The sequence below is a fragment of the Crinia signifera genome, chromosome 9 (assembly GCF_055691185.1).
Source record: "Crinia signifera chromosome 9, ASM5569118v1, whole genome shotgun sequence".
Lineage (NCBI taxonomy): Eukaryota > Metazoa > Chordata > Amphibia > Anura > Myobatrachidae > Crinia > Crinia signifera.
Genome location: NC_139225.1, coordinates 168,176,973 through 168,195,784, shown reverse-complemented (window position 1 = coordinate 168,195,784; position 18,812 = coordinate 168,176,973). Strand labels below are relative to the sequence as shown.

The window sequence follows — 18,812 nt, the reverse complement described above, 5'->3', positions numbered from 1 at the left end:
ATTGTTATTTTTGTTATTATATTATTTTTGTTATTATTTATGCCATAAAATAAAAAAAAGCTGTGATGCTTAACAGCAAATAAAAATATTTTCCAAATTATAAACCATGTGTTGTATGTGTAATTTCTTGGGTAAACCAAATAATACATTTATGTGTACTTACTGACCAGGGTATTTTTGAGCATTTCTTGAAGTGTGGTAGAAGTTTCCCATGTGTAACCCTCTCCATGGCCATTCACATGTTCATATCCACCATTTCCCTGCTAATTAGTTTGTGTCAGCACATGTGCAGAGCAACTTAATAGGTGAGAAAGCAGTTTGTGTGCAGGTGAGGTAGCTCCTACAGTAGTAGGTAAAAGCAGGTCCAGAACAATGCTTTCCTCATGGAGTGGGTGAGGCAGACAAACAAGGGGCAAAAGTGACATTTGTGTAGGAATGCATATGTGTCCTCCCAAAAAAAAAGTGAGGTGTTGGTACAGGTATGTTAAAGGTGTGTTAGTCGACCAAGCATGAAAAAATGGTTTGTGTGCAAACATGTTAAAATATTGATTGAAAGATGAGTTTTCAGTGTCATAAGCAGATGTTGGGATCCTTTGTTAGAGAGATGTGATTGCAATAATGTGATTGTTGTCATCTTACATCCAGAGTGTACTACATCCAATTCATAGCACATATGAAAGTGGTTAAGGTATGTATTTTGGCTAAAATACAAAGATTGTGTGCAAAATAGTGGCCATGGCCTTAGGACATTGCTGAAACATCCTTGTAGCTCTTAAATGTGGTTTATGTATTTGTAAAATAAAAAAAAATGCTATGTTTGTATTAGAGTGAAAAAGTTGACACATGTCGACTTCTGTAAATTGAGTGTTCTGCTGTTTAAAGTATATAAAAACACTTACTGAATGTGTGTAAATGGTTTCCAAATACCTACCTTAGCATATATAAGCAGGTCTTAAAATGAGTCTTACCTAAAATGAAACCAACCTTTACATGTAGAGAAGTATAGAAAGATAAGCTTCCAATGTGTTTGAGGGCTGTGTGTGGCTTGCAGGTAGTGAAATCATGGTTTTCACTTAATAGCCTGCAGCATTGCTTATTACATTCAGGTGTAGTAATCAGCGTTAATTAGCAGACCCAGGCGTCCGCTCTCATACGGTATCTCTAGGGGTGGTCTGGAGGTATCGTTGGCGTCCGCCTGTTTTCTGGCCGAAATGCACGGCACGTTCGCCGATCGAGCGGTTGTAGCACCGTAGATTTTTGGTGCATACCCCCATGTTTACGCGAAGTTTTCCTCATTATTCCGGCCGCTCCCCTCAACACGCCCCTATTTCGCCCACAATGACCGTACTCTTGCGGACAGGTTTTTTTCGCACGGAAAGACCCGTCCGTGAGCGGTGTGAAGTCGGTGCGCCTGCGCATTGCGAAAGCTACGCATGCACAGAACAGATCCGCCCGTTTACGGTCCCACCGTAGCAAGCAGAATAACCCCCCTCTGAAGTTCTGTTTCTTACTTACTCGCATAGACCGCACATATTCACTGCATACCTCCTAACTGTCCGCTATTCACGGGAATGTCCCCCGAAGCTGGCAGTGTCCCGCAGGAGTTGGGAGTCCCTCCTGTCACCCCCTGTCGCTATCTCCCCAGCCCCACAGGCTGCAGAATAGATGCTGTATCCCGCTGCGGATACAGCCAGAGTTGGGAAGTATGCACTGGGTTCACAAATTCCCAAACATCTACACACTGGGACAGGAAATCAGGAGAGCTAGTGATATCCCTGTGCTTTGTCCAGGGGGGCTACCTGACAGAGAGGGGTCTGGGGCATACTATTATTATTATTATAATTTTATTTATAAGGCGCCACAAGTGTTTCGCAGCACCGTACAAAGGAACAATACAGGGAGACAAAACTTGGCATAACATTGAATAAATAACAAGAATACAGTACAAATAAAGAGCGCCACAGTTTAATACACATTACAGCTTGGATATAAGTAGTGAGGACTCAATCAACATACAACTAGAGGCTTGAGGCCAATGATGGAGATGAGTATGAAGATGGTCACTGAGTGTTGGAGTATAGGAGAGCTGTGAGTGACATGTGAAGAGACGAGGGCTTTGACAACAGGAGGGAATAGTATCTCCTACATCCCCCCCCCCCGTAATCTGGCTATGACAACAGCTGTAGTAAATCTGCAGGATGTCTGTGGTGCATGAAGTAGATCATCCTGCAGTGATCTGAATCTAACACAAGATGGCACAAAGGAGCTTTGTGTGATACTAACGATGACAGATCCAATGATTATAAAATAAATCATTTCCACAAGTGGCCAATTAGCAGTTTGTGGATCTTGCTCACCAACATAGCTAGTCATGGCGCTGCAATATATATCTTGGGCAGGATGCTAGCGCATATGTACTAACTTACAGTATGTGACTAGCAATGGAGCCTACGAATAACTAGCATCGCAATGTGGTGACGGAGGCCCCGCCGCGATACCTGTAATGTGGTCACATCCCTGTCTCCAGCGGCTGTCCCCGGGGCCTCCTCCTCCTCCATCCGGCTGTGACATGCTGCTAGAGAAAAGAGGAGTTTCATGGAGGATGGGATGGGACTAGTGAGGTCGGTGTTTGCAGTGGGCGACGATAGAAGCCATAGGCTTTTATAGGGTATCGCCACCCAAAGGTGGCGATATCCTGCCCCGCGAAGACGCAGCGGCTGGGTCTTAGTACATTTGAAAATGTGAAACGCAAAGAAAACAGGGTTTTTCCACATTTTTCCATTAGTACAACCCACCCTTAGGGGCACATTTATCATGATCGCATTTAAAATGCAATCTGGGCGGAATATTACCACCCAGCGATCATATCGGGGCAATGTATCAATTTTAAGGGTGCAGGGACAGGGCTCCGAAAGGAGCCCGTCCCTGCGAAGCCCTAACCCGGAAGCCGGGGGGTCAGCGCATGCACGGTTATGCGCTGACCCCTGCCGACCCCTCTTACCGCACTGCCGCTCGGGCAGTGCGATGTGTAGCCATAGGCTACAATGGGCTATCGCCATATCAGAATGGCGATAGCCCAGGGGTGCGATGCCGGGCTGCCCGATGTTGATATACCGGGCAGCTTCGCATCCCCCATAGAAACCTATGGGGGATGCGGCCGGCGGCGCTGCAGGGAGGATCGCAGCAGGGATCGGAGATTTCTGCTGCGGTCCCCCTATGATACATTTAGGGGATACTTAATAGAAAACGTGTGTTTTCTGGGATTTAGCCGCAAATATGGTTTGATAAATGGGCCCCTTAGTCTGCTGTGCTCTGGGAAAATATCTTTTGAATTATTTATTATTTTCACTTGACAATCCCAGGGGATATTTACTAAAGGGTATTCTGTGCGTCAGGGGCTAGCACACATTTGTACATTTAACAGAGGTCATTGCCATTCAGATGGTGCATTCTGGATGTGCATAAATTAACAGTTACAATCTCACCTTGCTACTAGAGAGCACGAAGCATCCCAGCAGAGCAGGGCCCCCAGCATCCCAGGAGAGCAGGGCCCCCAGAATCCCAGGAGAGCAGGGCCCCAGCATCCCAGGAGTGCAGAGCCCCCAGGATCCCAGAAGAGCAGAGCCCCCAGCATCCCAGGAGGGCAGAGCCCCCAGCATCCCAGGAGGACAGGGCCCCCAGCATCCCAGGAGGGCAGAGCCCCCAGCATCCCAGGAGGGCAGAGCCCTCAGCATCCCAGGAGGGCAGAGCCACCAGCATCCTAGGAGAGCAAGGCCCCCAGCATCCCAGGAGAGCAAGGCCCCCAGCATCCCAGGAGAGCAGAGCCCCCAGCATCCCAGGAGAGCAGAGCATCCCAGGAGAGCAGAGCCCCCAGCATCCCAGGAGAGCAGAGCCCCCAGCATCCCAGGAGAGAAGAGCCCCCAGCATCCCAGCACGGCAGAGCCCCCAGCATCCCAGGAGAGCAGAGCATCCCAGGAGAGCAGAGCCCCCAGCATCCCAGCACGGCAGAGCCCCCAGCATCCCAGCACGGCAGAGCCCCCAGCATCCCAGGAGGGCAGAGCCCCCAGCATCCCAGGAGAGCAGAGCCCCCAGCATCCCAGGAGAGCAGAGCCCCCAGCATCCCAGCACGGCAGAGCCCCCAGCATCCCAGGAGGGCAGAGCCCCCAGCATCCCAGGAGAGCAGAGCCCCCAGGATCCCAGGAGAGCAGAGCATCCCAGGAGAGCAGAGCCCCCAGCATCCCAGGAGAGCAGAGCATCCCAGGAGAGCAGAGCCCCCAGCATCCCAGCACGGCAGAGCCCCCAGCATCCCAGGAGGGCAGAGCCCCCAGCATCCCAGGAGAGCAGAGCCCCCAGCATCCCAGGAGGATTACTGCATGCAAAACTAGATACATTGATATGATTGTCATCCTCCAATATAGTGTGAACTGGGTATGCATCTATACCCACTGCATAGATACCTTGATGGGTGCTGACTGTGGAGCTGCTGCAGAGCAGACTGTAGAGCTGCTGGGGAGCCAGTGAAGAGCTGACTGGAGCTGCCATGAAGCCAGTGCAGAGCCGGCGTGGAACCGACTGTGGAGTTGCTGCAGAGCCGGTGCAGAGCTGACTGTGGAGCTGCTGCAGAGCCGACTGTGGAGTTGCTGCGGAGCAGGTGCAGAGCTGACTGTGGAGCTGCCGTGGAGCCAGTGCAGAGACCGTGCAGAGCCAGTGTAGAGCTGACTGTGGAGCTGACTGTGGTGCTAATGCAGAGCCGACTGTAGAGCTACTGCGGAGCCAGTTTAGAGCTGACTTTGGAGCTGCTGCGGAGCCGATGTAGAACTGACTCAGAGCCGGTGCAGAGCTGACTGTGGAGCCAGTGCAGAGCTGACTGTGGAGCTGACTGTGGTGCTACTGCGGAGCCGACTGTGGAGCTGCTGCGGAGCCAGTTTAGAGCTGACTGTGGAACTGCTGCGGTGCCTGTGTAGAGCTGACGCGGAGCAGGTGCAAAGCTGACTGTGGAGCTGCTGTGGAGCCGGTGTAGAGCTGACTGTGGAGCTGTTGCGGAGCTGACTGTGGAGCTGCTACAGAGCCGACTGTGGAGCTGCTGCGGATCCGATGCATAGCTGACTGTGGAGCTGCAGTGGAGCCAGTGCAGAGACGGTGCGGAGCCGGTGAAGAGCTGACTGTGGTGCTACTGCGAAGCCGACTGTGGAGCTACTGCGGAGCCAGTTTAGAGCTGACTTTGGAGCTGCTGCTGCTGCGGAGCCGGTGTAGAACTGACTCAGAGCCGGTGCAGAGCTGACTGTGGAGCCAGTGCAGAGCTGACTGTGGAGCTGACTGTGGTGCTACTGCAAAGCCGACTGTGGAGCTGCTGCGGAGCCGGTTTAGAGCTGACTGTGGAGCTGCTGCTGCTGCGGTGCCGATGTAGAGCTGACGCGGAGCAGGTGCAAAGCTGACTGTGGAGCTGCTGCAGAGCCGGTGTAGAGCTGACTGTGGAGCTGTTGCGGAGCTGACTGTGGAGCTGTTGCGGAGCTGACTGTGGAGCTGCTGCAGAGCCGACTGTGGAGCTGCTGCGGAGCCAATGCATAGCTGACTGTGGAGCTGCAGTGGAGCCAGTGCAGAGACGGTGCAGAGCTGGTGAAGAGATGACTGTGGTGCTACTGTGGAGCCGACTGTGGAGCTGCTGCGGAGCCGGTTTAGAGCTGACTGTGGAGCTGCTGCTGCGGAGCCGGTGTAGAGCTGATTTGGAGCAGGTGCAGAGCTGACTGTGGAGCCGGTGTAGAGCTGACTGTGGAGCTGTTGCAGAGCCGGTTTAGAGCTGACTGTGGAGCTGCTGCTGCGGAGCCGGTGTAGAGCTGACGCGGAGCAGGTGCAGAGATGACTGTGGAGCTGCTGTGGAGCCGGTGTGGAGCTGTTGCGGAGCCGGTTTAGAGCTGACTGTGGAGCTGCTGCGGAGCCGGTGTAGAGCTGACGCGGAGCAGGTGCAGAGCTGACTGTGGAGCTACTGCGGAGCCAGTTTAGAGCTGACTTTGGAGCTGCTGCTGCTGCGGAGCCGGTGTAGAACTGACTCAGAGCCGGTGCAGAGCTGACTGTGGAGCCAGTGCAGAGCTGACTGTGGAGCTGACTGTGGTGCTACTGCAGAGCCGACTGTGGAGCTGCTGCGGAGCCGGTTTAGAGCTGACTGTGGAGCTGCTGCTGCTGCGGTGCCGATGTAGAGCTGACGCGGAGCAGGTGCAAAGCTGACTGTGGAGCTGCTGCAGAGCCGGTGTAGAGCTGACTGTGGAGCTGTTGCGGAGCTGACTGTGGAGCTGTTGCGGAGCTGACTGTGGAGCTGCTGCAGAGCCGACTGTGGAGCTGCTGCGGAGCCAATGCATAGCTGACTGTGGAGCTGCAGTGGAGCCAGTGCAGAGACGGTGCAGAGCTGGTGAAGAGATGACTGTGGAGCTGACTGTGGTGCTACTGTGGAGCCGACTGTGGAGCTGCTGCGGAGCCGGTTTAGAGCTGACTGTGGAGCTGCTGCTGCGGAGCCGGTGTAGAGCTGATTTGGAGCAGGTGCAGAGCTGACTGTGGAGCCGGTGTAGAGCTGACTGTGGAGCTGTTGCAGAGCCGGTTTAGAGCTGACTGTGGAGCTGCTGCTGCGGAGCCGGTGTAGAGCTGACGCGGAGCAGGTGCAGAGATGACTGTGGAGCTGCTGGGGAGCCGGTGTGGAGCTGTTGCGGAGCCGGTTTAGAGCTGACTGTGGAGCTGCTGCGGAGCCGGTGTAGAGCTGACGCGGAGCAGGTGCAGAGCTGACTGTGGAGCTGCTGCAGAGCCGGTGTAGAGATGACTGTGGAGCTGCTGCGGAGCCGGTGTAGAGCTGACTGTGGAGCTGTTGTGGAGCTGACTGTGGAGCTGCTGCGTAGCCAGTGTGGAGCTGACGCAGAGCCGGTGCAGAGATGACTGTGGAGCTGCTGTGGAGCTGTTGCGGAGCCGGTTTAGAGCTGACTGTGGAGCTGCTGCGGAGCCGGTGTAGAGCTGACGCGGAGCAGGTGCAGAGCTGACTGTGGAGCTGCTGCAGAGCCGGTGTAGAGATGACTGTGGAGCTGCTGCGGAGTCGGTGTAGAGCTGACTGTGGAGCTGTTGCGGAGCTGACTGTGGAGCCAGTGTGGAGCTGGAGCACACCTGGGTACATAGCCCGTCTGGGGTGATGCTCAGAGAAGGAGCAGATACATATTTAACCCTTACACATCTTTCTGTATCTGACCTAGACAACCTCTGGGGGGTTTGTGCCTCAAGGTCTGGTCGGCCATGGTCCCCTCTTGGTATGTGTGTGCCTGGTATGTTTGGCATTGTTGCTAATCTTTCTTATAACATATTGCAGGTGGACAGGATGCCAGTACTGTGTGGGTGATGGGCCATTCGTTCTTGTATTAGGCCTCCAGGTCATGTTTGTCCTCTGATGTGAACGTTTATGCGCAGGTAGGCATGATTAGGTGGATAGGTGTGAGGGGCATGCGTTGGTGTGCATTGCAGGAACATCTGTGGAGGGCCATGCGGGAATTTGGCATTCCCAAGGTTTTGATTCTCCACCTGGGCGGCAATGATTTGGGCCACAGTACCGCCTTGGAATTGCGGTCCTTTATTATTAGTGATTTGCATATCATTGCCCAATCATGGCCGGCGTGTAGGCTGGTATGGTCAGCCATGATACCAAGGAGAGTTTGGAGGTTGGCGTGGTCTTGTCCCCGCTTGGATGGTGCCCATAGGAAGGTTAATTTGGCTGTGGAGAGGTATCTGTTGGCAAATGGCTGGGGCATCATCCGCCATGATGAAATCGAGTTGTAGCAGGAGGACCTACACAGAACCAATGGTGTTCATCTGAGCCCGGAGGGTGTGGCTCTGTTTCTGTCTGATTTATTTGGTTGTTTAGTGTTTATGTGCAGTTGGTGGCGGTGCTGCGGCTTAGGGCCTGGCTGTGGCGGTAAAGAAAGGTCATTTGTGTAGATGTAATACAGTAGCATGTAGATAGTGGGTGCACTCTCCTGACATCGATTGTCAGTAGCCATACTTCTGCACGGGAGATGGCTGCACTACCTACACGGGTGGGTTTGTGCAGGGAGAGTTGATCACCAGCAGTGTGTGAATGGAATGGTGATGTTACCACCTTTTCTTTCCCCTGACCGTTCTTTGGTGCCGCCACCATTTTATTGTTAAATAGCCGTGTGTGTGTAAGGGACAGGGTATATTACTCGAAGGCTGCATAATATTTTTACAATAAAGGGGTATTTAATATAATACCTTTCATTTTTTCATTCTCTGCCATGTGTGTGTGGTTTAGGGGTACACTATGCTCCTGTGCCACCAGCATAATATAATTGTCAAAGGGGTTCACAAGTTATTAATCCTTTACATTTTTTCTGTCCCTGCTGTGTGTAAGTAAGGGACAGGGTACATTACTTGAAGGCCGCATAATATTTTTCCAATAAAGGGGTTATATTAATAATCCATTACATTTTTTCATTCTGTGCCATGTGTGTGGTTAGGGGTACACTACTCTCCTGTGCCATGTGTGTGGTTAGGGGTACACTACTCTCCTGTGCCATGTGTGTGGTCGGGGACACTACTCTCCTGTGCCATGTGTGTGGTTAGGGGTACACTACTCTCCTGCGCCATGTGTGTGGTTCGTGTACACTACTCTCCTGTGCCATGTGTGTGGTTCGGGTACACTACTCTCCTGTGCCATGTGTGTGGTTCGTGTACACTACTCTCCTGTGCCATGTGTGTGGTTCGGGTACACTACTCTCCTGTGCCATGTGTGTGGTTAGGGGTACACTACTCTCCTGTGCCATGTGTGTGGTTAGGGGTACACTACTCTCCTGTGCCATGTGTGTGGTTCGGGTACACTACTCTCCTGTGCCATGTGTGTGGTTCGGGTACACTACTCTCCTGTGCCATGTGTGTGGTTCGGGTACACTACTCTCCTGTGCCATGTGTGTGGTCGGGGACACTACTCTCCTGTGCCATGTGTGTGGTTAGGGGTACACTACTCTCCTGTGCCATGTGTGTGGTCGGGGACACTACTCTCCTGTGCCATGTGTGTGGTTAGGGGTACACTACTCTCCTGTGCCATGTGTGTGGTCGGGGACACTACTCTCCTGTGCCATGTGTGTGGTTAGGGGTACACTACTCTCCTGCGCCATGTGTGTGGTTCGTGTACACTACTCTCCTGTGCCATGTGTGTGGTTCGGGTACACTACTCTCCTGTGCCATGTGTGTGGTTCGTGTACACTACTCTCCTGTGCCATGTGTGTGGTTCGGGTACACTACTCTCCTGTGCCATGTGTGTGGTTCGTGTACACTACTCTCCTGTGCCATGTGTGTGGTTCGGGTACACTACTCTCCTGTGCCATGTGTGTGGTTAGGGGTACACTACTCTCCTGTGCCATGTGTGTGGTTCGGGGTACACTACTCTCCTGCGCCATGTGTGTGGTTCGGGGTACACTACTCTCCTGCGCCATGTGTGTGGTTCGGGGTACACTACTCTTCTGTGCCGCATATTTTATAACTTCAGAAAGATAATGGAGAACAAAAATATGGAGGCTCCAATAGTGAAAGAACAAGAACCACTTCCTCCGAGTGCTGAAGCTGCTGCCACCAGTCATGACATAGAACATGAAATGTCATCAATGTCGTCTGCCAAGGCCGATGCCCACTGTCATCATAGAGGGCATGTAAAAGCCAAAATGGCAAAGTTCCACAGCAGCAGCAGCATCTCCTGCACGCCAGCTCCTTCCAAGGCAGGCTACGCTGTGTATCACCGGTTTCAGTAAGAGGCCCAATGCCGACAACCTCTTAGAGAAACTGAGGGAAATCATCTCCCTATGGCTTACCCCACTTAGACTCTCCTGGGGATTTGTGGTGTCGGAAAATGCCAGTAACATTGTGCGGGCATTACACATAAAAAATTTCCAGCACGTGCCATGTTTTGCCCACACAAATTTGGTGGTGCATCATTTCCTAAAAAGTACCACACCACACTAGTTTTTACTAGAGAAATAGGTGCTATTAATTGGTATATAATAATTAGGTAATTTAAAAAATGTATATTTTTAAAGAAATAAATAAAACTATGTGTGTCAAATTGCTTGTTATACAGCAGATATAAGCTGCAGGTTTCTTTGATGTGTCAGTGTGTACACATCTATTTAATCTGAATCTGCTTCACATATCACGATAGCAGACCCAGATTTAAACTAAGACAAGGCCAATTTGATTTTAATGGAACCCTGAGCTGATCTAGATATTGCGCCATATACTGAAATCACAAGTGCCAGACAAGGATTAGAAATGGCGGCTGTCCTGCTACTGAATCCCACTTAGATAGGGTGTTACAGGTGTCTCCGGGAAGCCATTCTGCAGTGTTAATGGAAGAACTGTACCTTAAGCACAGATAACATGTACATGACTGTAATGCAGATTATGATATTCTGTATATTATTCCGGGAGCCCGCCGCTGCCGCTCTCACCCTGCGTCCCACACCCAGACACCGCCAGAAGATGAAGTGACAGGAGCTGGTGTGGCATCAAAAACTCCCCAACCTGCCCTGCCATCACCTCAAACAAGAGGTTGTGACACACTGGAACTATATGCTACAGAGGATGGAGGAGCAGCAAGGGCCATTCAAGCCTACACAGCCACCTACAACATAGGCAGAGGAGCGGGGATGCATCTGACTCATGTGCAAGTGCAGATACTAAAGGGGATATAATAAGGAAGGGGGTTATGTTTGGTCAGTAGGTTCCGCTCCTCTGCAGCTCTGCAGTGCAGCTAGTTCATTCATTGGCTTCTCTTTTCCACCCGGGTAAGAAACCCTTGGCCATTGACAATGTATTTGTCTATTGCTTTCTCTCTCCTAACTGAGAGTTGCTGAAGTTCATTTGGAAGCTCAGAGCAGATCTCAGTGCTGCCCAAATCATCCGCTGCTCTTTGGCTATACGTATTTTAATACCCATCAACCAATAATGTAAAATCAGCTAACATGGCATCCAACAGTGCTAGGCGCAGAGCCAAGAGGCGTAAGACTTCCAGAGCCAATACTTTCAGCAAATGTGGAGACATTGGACGATCAAGCCATATATTGGGGTTATCCTTTATTAAGGTTTGCTTGTAAGTCAGGAGTGAAACTTGTGAAGACGGCATGTTGAGATGTCGAGTCAAACATTCCTTAAGTGAACACGTACAATTAGGAAGGAAGCCCCCGGTTTCCATGAAGGACAGGTATACATCTCCTACCTGTGTATCAAAGACATTGCTAAGAACCACCCCATATTGGTGGGACAAGACATCCCCCAGTCAAAAACAGTCATGGACCAGCTTCAGAATGATTTTGTCTTCAATCGCCATTTGTAGCCCGTTTCTGAAAACTCCTGGCCCCAAGAGAAGGACATCAAAAAGATAAACGCATCTTTTCATAGCCACCTGCAGCCAGCACAACAAACATAGGCTGAAACTGGTCTGTATCTTCATCCTCAACTGCCCATTAAATGGCCTGTAGGATACTGTCATGCATCCAGGGCCAGATTAATAATGGGCCTGATGGAGCTACAGCTCCAGGCCCACTCTCCAAATAGGCCCACTTTGTAGATGAGGACTGGGGTCTTCCACCAAGCCCAGCCCCACAATGCTAGCCCTCCGGGAACCAGAGATACCACCGGGCAAAGCTGGAACATTTTCCCCGTAGGATAATATGGGACCCACTAATTCCGACCCCCACCCAGTTCCAACAGGTGCCAGTTCCCCCTGGCATCACAGAGCTCGAGGTTGATATCATTTGAACCCAAAGCGCTGGGCCTTCAATTTGATACCAGGCTGGTTTATATGGGTTATTTGGTTCCAGCGATTTTGCGGGTAAACCGATATATTATTTCTGAAATGTAATTTCATGGCTGTTCATGTTCTTTGAGGGCAGATTACTCTAGAACCAAATGGCCCAGTATCACAGGACCAAAATCATTTGAAGCCCACTTAAAAGTTCTTCAATATAATACTGGTCTAATGTAAATGGGTGAGTTGGTTATGAGGATATAGCTGGATAAACAATATAGCCGGTTAAAGGGGGGGGGGGGTGAAGAGGGGGTGGTATTCTCTCCCCTTCACACCAGAAAATGCATGGACTAGGTTGATGTAAAAGGGTCCAACCCGGTAATGTCCCTGCATGGTCCTGGGACCATATTCCCAGGTAATTCCCTGCATTTTCTGGTGTGAAAGGGGTATTATTTCAAATAGCCGGGGCCTGCAGTGCTCTGAATACAGCTGGGCAGCCCCCCGCTCTCTGCCCGACAGTCAATGGCTGTCACTTCTGGCGGCGGCTGTCCCCCTCATTCCCCTTTGGCAATGAGCATGTAATCCCACATGGCAATGAGCATGCAACCCCTAGCAATGAGCACGTAGGTAAGCAGCACTGGTACTTGTGTAGTTTCACGGTGCCAGCATGGTGCCGTGCTACTTCCGGGTTCTACGCTCGCCACAAACTATGTTAAAAAAGTAACTTAACTCCATGCCAACATGGATAGTTCATACCCCCACTATCCATGTTGGCATGGAGTTGATTCTAAATAGCGTGGCGAGCGTAGCGAGCCACCGAGCCCGCAGCGTGGCCGCAAGGGGACTCAGACGCACGGCGCCATACTGGTGCCGTGAAACTACACATGTACCGCAGCACTTATCTAGCATAATTTTTAATAGGCATTATGGTGTTTGGCATAATACATAATGAAAATAATGGTGTGTGGCTTAACATGTAATGGGCATTATGGTGTAAATTTTGAATGCACGCCTTTGGCAGACAATGTCCCTGCTTGTGAAGCACATTGTGAATTTTGGCACAATCCATTTGATATAGTGTGTATTTTGGCTCAATCCATGTGGCAAAATGTGAATTTTGTCTTAATCTTTGTGGCATAACGTGAATTTTGACTCAATCTATGTGCTATAATGTGAATTTTGGCTCAGTCAGTGTGAATTTTGGCTCATTCCATGGGGCATAATGTGTAAGAGGTAAGTACAGTATTAGGGGGTTACTGACCTCTCACCTAATCACCTCCTCCCACTCCCGTGTCCAAGACTTCTCTCGCGCTGCCTCCCTGCACTGGAACAACCTCCCGCCACCCATCAGGCTTTCTGATTCCCTTACCTCCTTCAAGCGCTCCCTCAAAACCCACTTTTTTCGACTAGCCTATCCCTCCTCCTAACCTCTTTTGATCCTCCTATCCTGCCTCCGTTCCCCTCCGTTCCTACTATTTTTAGTATGTTAACTCTTATGAGTAGGGTCCTCCTGCCTCACGTACTCACCCTACCTCTTTACCTCACCTGTGCTCCTTTCCTGTTCTTCTCTTCCTCTGCTTCATCATCAGTCTCCTCGACAATTTTGACACCTACTTCTGAACTGATGCTGATTTTAGTTCTACCAGCTATACCCCTATTTATACTGTATTTTTCAACACACCCTGTACGTTACCTTGTCATTTGTTTTTTGTTTGCTATGTACGGCGCTGCGGACACTTTGCGGCGCCTTATAAATAAACGTACTACTACTACTACTATTGTGTTGCATGATTTGTATAAGGGGTACATGGTGTGGTAAAGTTATGTGACCACATGAAAGGTGCTGAAATGTTGTCTACCAAGTTTTGGCTTTTTTTATGACTGGAGTGCCGCCTCACCCCGCTAGTGTCTTAGGACTTCGCTAGTGTCTTAGGACTTTGGTGTCCTGCAATATATCTCCCTGTATTCTGTGAGTGTCGGAAATTTGTAATATATATATATTCGTCAGATATATAAATAATTAGTTGAAAGTATTTACACAAATACAGACACACCCATGAGCAGACCACCCAAACAGAACACTGGTCACGCCCCCTACATTATTAGGTGCTGGCCACAACCCCTGTTATTGCCAAGCACTTTTTGAGATACCATGGAGGGGACCCGAGTGGTCTAAAGGTATTTGGCATGCGGCACATACAGTTAGGGATAAGAGGAGGAGACTTGGATAAGTCACTCCTGCAATTCGAAACAAAAATGATTTTCCTGATGGATAGCATGTTCCCAAGAGGCCTGAACGAAGCTAACAGCTATGCACCATACTTATAGAAGAATAAACAAATCCTACTTCATATCTGCTAAAACCTTCCTAACATCTGATCACTAAGGGATCCACCGATCCACTGAACAAACATCTGGATTATCAAAGGACATAGTGATCCACCTAACAAATATTTGTAATATAGGGAAATACCCTAGCACTATACAATATATTGATCAATTGAACCATCAAGTGGACCTAATTTTCAAAAAAACTATATCTAATCTTAGAACTAATACTCAACAATACCCTCATACTTAACAGCCTAAGAGAGGAGGATACATTGGCCTAACAAATGATATCTAAACTACTATAGTCAAACTACTAAAGAAGTACAGTGTAAAACACAATTGAGTCCTAATAGAAAACGACCCCCTATCTGTGAATGAACCATCACTTTAGATAGAAGTCTGCTCTATCTCCTAAACCACCGTCATTAATGGATCTTTAAGAGATTTACAAACTTAAAGTATAAGAATCTGAGCGATCAGAGAATTTAATTAACACCTAATAGATCTTTACATGGTACATCAAAGCCCGACATGTCTACTACCATGATCTCCATCCATAAGAAATATGGAAAGATACCTATGAAAAGCATTAAAATAAGATCCCAAGCAGAACACCTTCGCAGAAATAATTATCTAGCTGATAAGACATGATGCCACATAACGGGACCATGCGCATATATATGCAATAGAGGGACCCACCATTATATCTATATATATACTTACCTTGCTCATGCATACTTACCTTGCATATACAACAGAGGGACCCACCATTATATCTATATATATACTTACCTTGCTCATGCATACTTACCTTGCATATACAACAGAGGGACCCACCATTATATCTATATATATACTTACCTTGCTCATGCATACTTACCTTGCCCATGCAACAGAGGGACCCACCATTATATCTATATAGATACTTACCTTGCATATACAACAGAGGGACCCACCATTATATCTATATAGATACTTACCTTGCATATACAACAGAGGGACCCACCATTTAATCTATATATATACTTACCTTGCTCATGCATACTTACCTTGCCCATGCAACAGAGGGACCCACCATTATATCTATATAGATACTTACCTTGCATATACAACAGAGGGACCCACCATTATATCTATATAGATACTTACCTTGCATATACAACAGAGGGACCCACCATTATATCTATATAGATACTTACCTTGCCCATGCATACTTACCTTGCATATACAACAGAGGGATCCACCATTATATCTATATAGATACTTACCTTGCCCATGCATACTTACCTTGCATATACAACAGAGGGACTCACCATTATATCTATATACTTACCTTGCCCATGCATACTTACCTTGCATATACAACAGAGGGACCCACCATTATATCTATATAGATACTTACCTTGCCCATGCATACTTACCTTGCATATACAACAGAGGGACCCACCATTATATCTATATAGATACTTACCTTGCCCACAGAGAAAATCGCATGATTTATGTATATACAAATACATACTTCGTTCACAGTGAAACTTCACATTATCATCCAACATATCACAAAATTCCCAATTATTTTACTGCCCAGTTGTTAGATGAATGCACATAGATGTATTATCAGATATACAACAACTGTCTCCCAATCACACTAAAACCAACACCTCACTACCCTCACGCTTGCCCTCCACTATATGAGGACACGTAAACCAAATTAATAAAGGCATACACAATACTATTGTCACACCCTTCCTCCATTATCATTTATATACTTTTTATATATATTTAAGATTATCCCACCATTATTATTATAATTATTACCACAATTATCACACCCTTCCTCCCCTTTTTCATTATTATACATATATATTTTTCATATATATTTAATATTATCCCACCATTATTATTATTATAACTATTATCACAATTCCCACTTTCAAGTATAAATGAACTCACACAGTTTCTTTGGACACAATTTTTATTCAGTTTTTAGGCACATCACCAGCATGTCACATTGTTTTTTCTCATTTATACTAATTCCATCATTTCACATGTCATTTAATTCAGTAAATTAAAGATAAAGATAAGCAATACACAGGGGAGTCTAGGCATAGACATAACCCTGACCGAGCATATAATATGGCCCTATACACAATATTATCCAACCAGACTGCCCTGTCAGGATACAGGACGACACCTAACCTTGAAGGATTTATGTGCAATAATGATAAGTTATCCAAGAATACAAACCTTTGAACCTACACTTACAGTATGATCAAATAAAATACTCTATATGTGGTATACAGATGCTGGGGCGAGAGAGATAAACAGCACTACAACATAAACATCTCTGATCTGGAACTGTAAATGCCAGACATCAATATAAAATTAACCTAAATTAGTGGAACACAAAGGAGGATAAGCATCCAATATAATAAGGCGATTAGAGATTCCTAACATATCGTTTTTGTGTACTTTTATGCTAAAAAATAAATGTTCTTATGATATACACAGATTCCGGGGTTAGGGGCACAGAGCCATTACATTACAGAGTTCTGGGTCCAGGACACCGGGACCCGTTGATTGGCCGCACAGTACCAGGTGACATTAAGCGTCACCATCCATGTGACTAAGAATAAGTCACATGGATACCAATACAGGAAGCGCGGCAACTACGGAGATAGTGGGCGCCGGTCACGGGACGCAGGGCGCCGATCACGTGACGCGGGACGCCAGTCACATGACGCAAGACATGTGACGCGGGACGCCGGTCACATGGGGGCGCCGCAGTACCCACACAGAAGGGGGCAATCTAATTAACAGAATAACGCCTATGATAGGCTGAAAAAAGCATGTGACTACCATACCATGATCCCATTGGTCCACCAATACTGGTAAATAGGGTGCAAGTGAGGCTATCTGGTTGGCCTTGACAAAGCTGGTAAACAGCGAAACGTCTGCGCTACGTTGGCACCTTGTCTGTCCTAGAGATGTCCATTAGCCCAGATAGCTTGTAGTAGAAAAATGTTTTGTAAAATGTTTGTTAGAATTTAGATGGGTTAGCATTATACTATACCCAGATTTGACTCTGTGAATCAGTGGTGCATAAAATATATATAAATAGCACACTGCAGTATACTGTGTGATCAGATCTCTAGGAGATGGCTCCAATATATATAACCCAGCAATTGTGGGCAAAGTGATATTTTTAGACTGATATACTCAGATTGACCAGTAGAGGGCGCAGAACAAACTATACATCTGCGAAATACCACTCCAAAGCCCGAAATTAATTATAACAATGTGTAACTCCTACTGATCACTGTGCCCTATGTCAAGAGGCTAAACAGCATTATACTATAAACTGGAATAGTGTGACAACCGGGTGTAACATCAGAGTCCTTACTGCTGAATAACAGCAACAACAAAACTCATTTTTCCATCAGGGCCACATAAAATGGACATTTCTCTGTGACAGACACTCGTGTAAATTTTTAAAACACATTCATTTTCTTCTATTTGAACACACTATCTGTATTTGTGTATGTATTGTATGTGATTTTAACTTCTTCAAAATCTCAGCTGTTTATGTAAAGTTCCCATACCCTGATATAGGGAATATTAGAATAAAAACCATTAAAAGTTATATTTTAAAGAAAAATTTCATGTGCGTTCCCACAAACAGCCCCTTCCTTCTTTTCCTGTAAAATGTATACATCCATGCTGTAGGGAACAGCACCCCCGTTCTTGATTAAAAAATTCTTTTTTGGGGTCTCCTTTCCCTGTTTCGAATCAGGGATCCATTAACCCATTAGGTTGTGCGAACACACACCAACTCCTCACGGAGTAAAACCCCATGTGGACTTTGGTGTCCTGCAATATATCTCCCTGCATTCTGTGAGTGTCGGAAATTTGTAATATATATATATATATATATATATATATATATATATATATATATATATATATATATATATATATATATATATATATATATATATATATCGTATGTATGGTGGTACTAGCGCTGGCTTGTCCTAGAAAGTCTGTCCCCAAAAAGACACAGTCCTGTGTTTTAAATGCACAAAACCCTCAATTCTTGGGTGGCAGCTCTTCTCCTGATGGTTCCTGTTCTTGGAAACCGTTTTTTAATCTAGAAATAAAAAGGTGAGAAGAGCGCCTCCTAGTGCAATAACTCGAGTATAGTAATGTCCCTTCACCACAGAATAACAAACGGCACCCCACAGGTGTATCAGTACCGTTTGCAGTGGTATCCCACCACTGTTAACTGAGCTTGATGCTTTCCTATAATGGCCACCCAGGTGCGATTTTTCATTCACATGGATTCTCCCCGAGAAATTCTTCCTCAGGACCCCACACCGGGGTGATAGGACAAAATGGGAAGAACAGAGAGCACAATAGTATAATATTGCAGACACAATTTATTGTCAACGCAAATACCAACAAATAAAATGCGTACAATGTGACAAAATAAAAGACGCTTATCTGATGCTGTTTCCACGGCAATTCAGGTGGGCGTCCAAGGCAGTTTTAAAATGGTCCCTCAACGCGTTTCGTCCGTGCTACTGATAGCTTGGACTTCTTCAGGAGTATGGCTTATAGTGGGCATCTAATCCTCCTTATATAGCACTATCTATTGACTAAACTTCCCGCTCTTTAGCGGAGTTACTTCCGGTTTCCG

The 18,812-nt window shown here is 47.4% G+C and overlaps 1 pseudogene; it reads right to left on the bottom strand.

Moving 5' to 3' along the window:
- Positions 1 to 10,795: 10,795 nt before the first annotated feature.
- Positions 10,796 to 11,524, bottom strand: LOC146036995 (piRNA biogenesis protein EXD1 pseudogene; annotated as a pseudogene).
- Between the last annotated feature and the right edge of the window lie 7,288 nt (positions 11,525 to 18,812).